At 37.4% G+C, this 10,040-nt stretch overlaps 1 protein-coding gene across 1 annotated transcript in view; it reads right to left on the bottom strand.

The window, feature by feature from the left end:
• Positions 1-8,391: 8,391 nt before the first annotated feature.
• Positions 8,392-10,040, bottom strand: part of dcun1d4 (DCN1, defective in cullin neddylation 1, domain containing 4 (S. cerevisiae)) — a 72,002-nt gene continuing 70,353 nt past the window's right edge. Inside the window, exon 12 of the mRNA XM_039751185.1 lies at positions 8,392-9,848. The gene's annotated coding sequence lies outside the window, so the exon portion shown is untranslated. The remainder of the gene's footprint in view (positions 9,849-10,040) is intronic.

The following is a 10,040-nucleotide window of genomic DNA, read 5'->3' as shown; positions in this document are numbered from 1 at the left end:
CTCTGAATGACACAAGCATTTATTACTTTCTCCATCTTCTGCCGATCTTTGTGCCCACTCAAAAGCATTAAACACTCATAGTGACGCTTGTTTGGTTTGGTGCTCTTAAAAATAATAAGGCATCCAAAAACTTACTGTATGTAGGGTAGAGATGTGGCCTCAACCCTAAGGTTAAACAGATAAAAGACAAAGAATATCAGTTACAATCTACATATGATAGTAATACAAAATGTGACGAAGATGGAAAATATACAACATGTTCAGAAACATAAATCAAAAATCAGCAGAATAGCCAAAGGGAAACCGTGGCCTAACCATAATAACCTCCAGCCGTGCCACAGGATTACTTGCAGATCCAGGACTGGACATATACTTGTAACAGAGACCCCAGACCTGAGCACCCCATTGATGAGCTAACGACTGACCTAAAAGCGTTGGACCACCAAGCCAGCACACCATTTGAATGACAGTGCAATCACATACTGCTTACTCCCTTCTGGGACTGTGACACCTCCAAGTCCATGATTATATAAAATAATTAATATCTATAGACGGGAAAAGAGAGCTGTATAATTACAAAACAAATAAATCATGTGATCAATTATTCTTAAAATGTGTTTTATACATTGGACAATGATTAAATTTTAATGATCATTTTATTTTATCCTTTTGTCAATGAAAAACTTCTTTTTCTGTTTCAGACTGCACATTGGAAAACTGGTGGACTCCACATGGACAACTTTCAAAAAGAAAGGGAAAGTCCACGTGGCTCAGTTGGGAAAGAAGCTTGATTCTGAGGAACATTAATGATACAGATGGAGGGCTTTATGTGTGCATTACCGGAGGGACACAGAAGATGATATCCGTTACCAACGTCCAGATAGAGAAAAACAATAGTGGTGCAGCTGTTAGAAAGGTTAGAAATGTTGAATCGCTGCCTAGACAAAGGACGCAGTCTGAGTTCGTTTTGGCAGTCTGCCTGTCTGTCGTCATTACCTTTATTTGTTCCTTTGTGCTTGGGTTGCTGGCACGACCTTTCTTAGAGCGACTGTGGAAGAAAATTCGTCCCCAGAAGATGTCAGCCTCTGAACATGTTTATGAAAACAATGCCTTCACAGAAGGAACTGAGATTAATGATGAGAAAGAGAGGATGGAGCTTGTTGGAGTGAGCCAAAGACAAGCTAAAAATAACAGTGAACCTTTCACCAATTTGCGCTTAGTTCCTATCCATTCTACTATATCCGATCCAGAGCAGAAGCAAGACGTCCCAACAGATGCAACTGAAAAACACTGCAAAACAGTTCCAAGTTCTCAGATTTCAAAACCACATCCAGCTCTAAATAAAATTAGCCATCCTTTGGGTGCGGCGGATGATCAGATCAAGATCAACAGTTTGACATCCACTTCACTGGAGGATATTTCTTTAGATGGCTCCGGGTCCGACTGTACTCCAGAAATGAATGACAAATACAAAAGCAACTGTATTCAAGTGGAAGTGCAGATGGAGTCACCTAAAGGCATTAAATCAAATGATCATGCTGTTCAAGAGACAATTGAAAGTGACAAAGACAGCACCAATTCTGATATGAACTTCAGGTACATCTATGAGACATCATACAACAGTCCTAGGTATCCTGAGGAGACTTTGTGTCCCCAAATAGTATTATTCCAAAACAACTTGACAGATCAAGACCCTGATACAATCAAAACAATAAATTCTGAACTGCTATCTGATATGAACAAAGAGGAAGAAGACTCACCAGGGAATCTGAGAGAAGAGCATTTCCTGAATGATTCTTACTGCATGCAGCCAGATATAAAAAATGGAAGCCGGATCGATCTTGTAGGAACTGTTAGAGATGAAGGTAGTGAGCAGGATTTCTACAGTCAAGTCACTTTTAGCGAAGTGAAAGTAGAAGATATTGACATTTACAATGTTTATTCAGATTTTCCACAATCTCAACACTGTGAAAAAATAATTCTTAATGAAGAAGATTCAGAAAATGAGCAAGACACACTTTCAGATGAATTCAGTTTTTTACATGATAAGGAAATCCATGAGGTACAAGGAAACTGCAGTCATGAGCTAACTACAAGTGTTGACCTAGACAGAATCATTCATAACCCTTCGATAGATGATCAGTTAACAGATTCTTATATTTTAAAAACTGACGACTGGAGCCCACATGAAAATGCACATGTGCCTCAACCACAATGGCAAACAGTAAAACTGAATGATGAAAACGAAGAGAATTATAATGCATCCCAGCAGAGATACCTTGGTGAGGATAAGCCAAGTGAAAAAATGCAAGACTCCATTATCCACTCTGCTGTAAGTGAAGCACATATTTCAGACCATTTACATTGGAATCCCAGGTTTAATTGGCCAGTACTAACAGAGACAAGAGCTTTATTAAGATGCAACACTTACACAGAAAGATTTCCAATTGTGCATAACGAAGGTGAATTTATTGAATCAGCACCATCCATTCCAAATCAACAGTTACTAAGTATTAGTGGAAAAAATACAGAAAGCAAAGATGTAAGCAGTGGCATTAACGAAGAATTAGATGATTTTAAGTGGGCTGCCTTTGACAACTCAGACTGGGATAACACTGGAGCATCTTTGTTTTCAGAATTGGGAAAAGATGGAGAACATCTTGAAGTTAGCAAAGAAAAAATAGGAAAAGACCTCAGAGAGGAAAGAGTTAGGATTGATAGAGAATTAATAACAGAAACAGAAGATATAAACTACAACGTCCTTGGCACACGGAGTGACTCAAGTGGGTCCACACCATCTCCTCCACTTAGGAAGAACTCACTTACCAAGAATACACTGGGGCTAAAGGAAGCTGCCAGGCCAAACTCTGACAACTGCAACCAGTCAAAAGGACTCTTTGGGGTTACAGCTTGGGATAGCAGAGGACAAGGCAACGTGACGTGGAGTGAGCAACACGCCACAGAATCGGAGTGCGGATACAGTAAACACATGTCAGATTGTACAACAGTCCTTGAAGATACTGCTACTGATATTTGGTCAATTTCATCTGTTTCTGACATAAAAACTAAAATGAATGACAAAAAATTAAACCCAGAAGGTTTCAGCTGCTCCTCATGGGACAAAATGTTAGATTGTGAGGATGACACGCTTATTGAAACTACCTTCAGAGGATTGTGTGGGAGCGAGATACATTTGGCAAGTGCAGACAACAAGAACATAAGCACTCCTCAGACTTTTATAGAGACGCCTAATGAACTTCAGAGATGTTCGAGGTATGATAACAGATTAGATTTTGGATGTGATCACTTTTACAGTGACGAGGAAAACTTGGGAGAGATTTTTAACAACCTTTTTTCAAGCACTAGAGAGAACAAACCAGAACCAGAAGTGAACACGTCAAGTCTACCATCCGAACATCACACTTTTCTCTTACAAAGTGCACAGGAGGATGGCAGTGATGTGTAGACAACTGGGCACATTTATCTGAAAAACGTTTTTGTGGTGACCAACATGTGGAATACCTTGACAATGTTTTACAGCTCAGACAGACAGACAGACAGACAGACAGACAGACAGACAGATAGATAGATAGATAGATAGATAGATAGATAGATAGATAGATAGATAGATAGATAGATAGAGCACATGACCATTAACATGAAATGCGTAATCTCCGAAATTTAGTTAGTGATGCCTATGAAATCAAATGACACAAAACACTATTATTATGAATTAAAAAGCAGGACTGGGTAAAATAAATAATTCTGTTGATATGTATCTGTTAAAATGTACAGAGCAGCTCTGGGCTCAAGACTTTTGGTGCCACACCATATCTATCCAGTTAATACTCACAGGTGGTGCAGTGGTAGTGCTGCTGCTTTGCAGTAAGGAGACTGTGGAAGATTGTGGGTTTGCTTCCAGGTTCCTCCCTGTGTGGATAGTGCTTTGAGTACTGAGAAAAGTGCAATATAAATGTAATGAATTATTATTATTAATACTTTTATTATTTAAAACAGCATTTTTACATCACTATATGAAAGCTATTAAGCCACCACAAGCCTATCTAGGCTACATTTTTAACTGCATTGGGAAGCAACATAATCATAAGATCGAAGTGGAAAATATATTATTTATCTGGACTTTCAGAAAGCATTTGATAAGGTGCCACATGAGAGGTTGGGTATCAAACTAGTGGGAGTTCAGATGTAGATGGGGCAGAATAGGCTCAGACACAGGAAACAGAGGGTGATGGTGGTAGGAGCCTCATCACATTTGGCTGATGTTAAGAGTGGTGCTCCACAGGGGTCAGTGCTAGGGCTGCTACTGTTTTTAATAAATATAAATGACTTGGATAGGAATATAAGTAGCAAGCTGGTTAAGCTAGTAGATGATACCAAGATAGGTGGATTGGCAGATAATATGGAATCCACTGAATCATTACAGAGAGATTGGACAGTATATAGGCTTGGGCAGATTTGTGGCAGATGAAGTTTAATGTCAGTAAATGTAAAGTATTACACATAGGAAGTAAAAATGTTAGGTTTGAATACACAATGGGCAGTCAGAAAATCAAGAGTACACCTGATGAAAAGGATTTAGGAGTCGTAGCAGACTCTATGCTATCAGCTTCCTGACAGTGTTCAAAAGCCATTGAGGCAAACAGAATGTTATGATGTATAGCACGATGTGTGGAGTACACGCCCAAGGAGGTTTTATGCTCAAGCTTTACAACGCACTGGTATGGCCTCATCTGGAGTACTGTAAGCAGTTTTGGTCTCCAGGCTACAAAAAGGACAAAGCAGCGCTAGAAAAGGTCCAGAGAAGAGCGACTAGGCTGATTTCAGGGCTACAGGGGATGAATTATGAGGAGAGATGTAAAGAGCTGAGCCTTTTCTGCTTAATTACATGGAGACTAAAGGAATTATAACTGTACATTGGATTCAGGCTGTTACTTTAAAATTAGAACATTGGGACAAAAGTGGAAACTAATTAAGGTTAAAGTTTTCATGAGTGCGAACATCAGAAAGTTTTTCTTCCCACAAAGAACCATAGACATGTGGAGTGAAAAAAATATCAAGAACATTCATGCAGCAATTAATGGCCAAGGGCTAAATGAAAGCAATAATGTTCTGGAAATTTTGAAAACCAGATGTTATAGGCTGCATGCCTTTTTTAAATCACATACTTGTAGTAGTATTGCCAACCACAGAATGATGCCCTCTGCACAGAAGAAGTGAAAGGCGCAGTAGTGGAGCTGCAGAGGTAGCAGTCGCTCTTCTATCTTCCTTCCTGTACTTAGGCCAGCTTTAGGCCTCAGGGCGCCATAGCCCATCTAAGCACCTCCTCCCCCACACTTCGATTTCACATGCAAATGCGAGTACATTACGATGTCCAAGTGGGGCCACTCTTCAACTTCACATTCAGCTGCAGATGTGCTATGGTCACCAAGAGGAACCCAAACACCTCCTACCAGCTCTTGAATTTTACATACAGTTGTGAGTAACATCCATTCTCCACGGGGGAATGTCGCTCTTCGATCTCATCAACGAATGAGGGAAGCTTCCACCCACAATTGCCCAGGGGTGCCACATATACACAATTGGCCATCCTTGTACTGATATTCTATCCAGGAAATGGCCACAAACTAGGAATAAGTATATAAATACAAAATCATTGCATTTCTGGGCATTAATTGGCTATGCCACAGAGCTGGCACATCTTTTTAAGTTTCTGGTCTGTGCAGATGGTTCTTGCTTTTTTCTTTCCTCAAGAAGATAGAAACATCTTGTAAATAGTAATAATTACTTTGCTGTTATTATTATTATTATTATTTCACAGGATGTCATACATTCTGACTCTTGGGAGAGCCGTTTAAGCTTTGTTTTGATTGGCGCTACTCTCCATAGCTAATTCCCTTCCCTTATAAGGACCCATTATGCAGTCATCAAGATGCAAAGATTGGTTTGTGCTACTCTATGCCAGTCATTAAAGTACAGTATGTGTACTGGTGACAGCCGCAGCTGCAATGATCTGTACACTTTGTTACCAAAGTACAACCAAATGGCCAGTCCCAAATGGAGATGAAAGTCAGTGCATGACTGTAGATTAATAAAAAGTATAACTTAAATGACATTCAAAATTTAACTGGATGTTATTTTGGAGGAATTAAGTGGATAGAACTGGAAAGCTTTGTTGAGCTGAATGGTCTGTTCTGGTCTAAATTTGTATAATGTTGTAATGTACATGACATTGTAAAGTGCTGTTAAAAAGCAAGGATTTACTATTCTCTACTAGCTCATGTAATTTCATTCCATTAGTTTTTTTTTTTGTGAGACTCACTGATACAGAAATATACTGTATAATAAACAAAAATTTTGTGTTTCTTTGATCAAGTAACTGCAAAACATAAAATGTTTCCAAACCAATTAACCAAGTCCCTGAATGTACCTGAATCTTACACCATGCACTTTTAACTTGCTTTTATCTCCAGGAGAACATTCTCATTCACAACCCTTTTTCCAGATATTCTTTTTTTTTATCATGCACTTGTGTGATTATGAAGCTACTGAATCTCAGATAAGGTTCTATTTATTACAAAGTTAGCAATTAAAGACAAATCTGTTATCGCAGGTGGGAAACACCCTAGTGGCCAATTCATACTTGCCAAAATTATGACTCCAAATTCTGAATTTTGTGCATGCAAACTAAATGGCATCACTTTGATATCAATATGGATGACTACCATCCAAAGACTGATTGTGTACGGACTGCAAATGACAAAGGTGCGGAGGAATCACTCAAGGTGTTGCTCCCCTTTCCAGCCCCCAATCTCCCAGGTTATATTCTACTTTGGTTATTAAAAGCAAATCTAAAGACACAGTTATATATTAAGAGACCTTATTTCAAAGAATAGTGAAGAATACCCACAAAGTCTTACAACAGATATTATATTTAATCTTACGTCTACCCAAAATACTAAACAACTCTTACTTGAATATGACTTAAATATGGAGGAAAGGCACATCAAAAATGAGAGGTTAGGTTTTTTGATGTGATTGCTTTTATTAATACAGTATATTTGATGGATTAAAAACTGTAAAAGCTTAATACATGTGAAAGTTAGCCAAGATTGTATTGCAGCTACCAGAGGTCCTGCTGGCTATCAGCTTCTGTTGGCCGCTTGCTGTGGCTTTCCCCAAGATTCAGATTTTGCTGGACTTACTCACCATGCTGAAAGAAGACCCGTGTCTGGTAATCAAACTATTTTTAGACTTTTTCTGGTCAGAAATTGGGTCCTTCAAGGAAGGATATTCTAATGGATTTTGTTTTCTTATATTGCTAGCTTGTTGTCTAATCTTGCTCTGCTGGTTGTATCCAAAGCACATTGGCTAAAAGATGTGCTGTCTGAAACTGGAAAAAAAAAGTTTACTTAACGGAACATGCCTGGGTATTCTTTAGAATTCCATGTCTTCCTTCAGTACAGCACCTTTATTAATGCCCAGGAAAATTGGCCTGTTTAAAGCTCATATTTTTATATGTGTGTCTGCCATTCAATAGAAAAAATGGGCTGAATATATGAAAAAGGAAAACAACACAGTTTACCATATTAATGTAATTACTTAGAATTGTAATTATTGTTACAAAAACCTGGAAGTTTAAATAAATAGTTGAAGTGTTTTGATGTAATATACTCAGGTTAGTTTTCCAAACTAGGCAATATGAAAGTCTAAGGTTGCAGCTTCTAATCTTACCAAATTATGTTCACTGGTTTGAAGATGTGCCTCTTAATAAAATCTGTGGCAGGTACTGGGATCAGAGTATTAAAATAAGCATTTGGCAGTAGTGGGAAAAAAAAAAAAAACAGTGAAAAGCAACTTTATGTAGAGTTATCTAATTTCAGTTTTTGTAACAGTGAATGTGAACAGTGTGACTAGAGTATTGAAAATCAATTTGATGGCCTAATGCCTTGCCCAGTGCTGCTCACAATGATGCATGGATACGCCTTTGCTGTCTGTGACTTTAGCTGTATTGAGCAGATTCAGTAAATTAATTCAGAATTTCAAGAATTAGACAACAAACAAAGGGATAAACCCTAATCCTCATCTTCCCTATTTAGTGGTGGGTTTTAAAAAACCTTTAAATGGCATATGGGCCTAGCATATTTTTTTTTATTCAGTGTTAATTCAAACTTTAAAAGAGGTTCACCAATTGAATCCAGGTTACATGATCTGCAAGTCTTCTAGCTGTGAAAAATAATATATTCAACAATAATGTCATTCTTTAGCACTTGTAAAGCATCTTGGGATGGTATCACTAAAAATATGATACTGTATATGAAAGAAAGGGCACTCTTAATACATCAATGCTAAAGAAACAGACTTACAAACGTGCAAATTCAGGAATTACTTTAATTTGACAATAGCTATCTGCGTATTAAAAAAAGAAAACCATAAACATAAAATACACTTAAAAAGCATATTATACTGTACACATTTTACAGTTATGTATATTACACTCCTAACATGGAAGACATAACATTTAAAGTGGTGCACCCATGACCTCAATACAAAATATGAACACTTGCAAGCACCACTGTTAACATTATCCATAGGCTCAGATGTTTACTGAAACAGAAGATGGCTACAGACGTGATGAAATCAAAAAAGGCAAAGTCAGACCATGAAAGAAAAAAAAGAAACTTACAAATTAACATTTATTTTTAAAACATGCAAGGGTCTTCCATTTATTAGACCCAATAACTGATTCTTTAAGATGATTTGGTCTTCTTTCAGAAAGCAGTGGACTCCAATGACACATGTCAACAAATACCCCAGAATAGAAGCCTGGCACACCAAGCTGATAAGCGGCCTCTGCTTCAGTGTCCCTTCACAGCTGCTAATGGAAAGCCATCACCAGGGTGACAAGATCAAAACTATACAGTGTATTATAGAAGCAAACAGAAATGACAACTTTCCTGGATTTAACATCATGGAATGTCCAGAAATTCATAAAAACAAGGTTTCCAAAAAAAAAGCAGATTGAAGAGGTTAAGGCAGATTTGAAATAATTTTTAAGGTGTAATTGTTTGGGAACTTTTTTTAATGTTTTCCAACCTTGATTCTTTAAAGGCCATTTCATTATATGCATTGACAGACACTATTAAAATATACTACAATATCACTGGAAAATGAGTAGGACCAAAAAACACTGATCCATTTACGCCAAGTGCATCAAGGCATAAATTAGCTAATAAACAAAACACTTTGGTTTAGCCACAGTGTAATGACATCCTTGCAAATAACAGGCATGATTAAAAACAGTATTTGTACTCCTGGACTTGGTTCGTTAGTTTTTTTTTTTTTAAAAGCAATACTATCAATGCAAACAGGGTGCTATAGAAGGCTGGCCCGTCAACCATTATTTGTAGACGTTCTCCTTTTTGTCTGGAAGGGATAAATCAAAACCTACATGATGTGGCTGTGTATGTTTGTGTCCTGCAACTGTGTGGCGCTTCCTACAAAGGGATGGATGAAGCTTGCAGCCCAGTGTTGCTACCTGCGAGTTTAAACATGAATTAAGAAGGTTTAGAAAAAGGAGAGATGGATGACTGATTGATGAATGTTTTCAAATAAGTGAGGGTCTATAATCAGGATGTGTTTTGATTGTAACTTACTTTAACCAGTGTTAAAATGCAATTAACTTTTTATAATGGGGAAGAAATAAAGATTTAATTTATTTGGCAACTAAAATCTTATTTTACATCCAAATTACTTGAATAATGTCTTCTTTTTCTTGTGCATAGTCGGATAGCTCTAGAAACATCAAGTGGCCTGGAAAGTGTTCTTTCCTTGAAAGAAACCAATAAAAGTAATCATGTTAGGGAAAAATACAATTTCACAATTAATTATTTATATTAATTCCCACAAAACAAAGTAAGCAGCAAAAGATGAAGTCATTTCAAGATATAATGGATTTGTGGTTATTATACTGACTATTCTATTTTTGGCACACAATAAAGGGATATAATGAAAGACAACTA

Source organism: Polypterus senegalus, chromosome 4, assembly GCF_016835505.1.
Source record: "Polypterus senegalus isolate Bchr_013 chromosome 4, ASM1683550v1, whole genome shotgun sequence".
Lineage (NCBI taxonomy): Eukaryota > Metazoa > Chordata > Cladistia > Polypteriformes > Polypteridae > Polypterus > Polypterus senegalus.
Note: the sequence above shows the minus strand (reverse complement) of the source record. Positions and strands in the feature narration are given on the sequence as shown.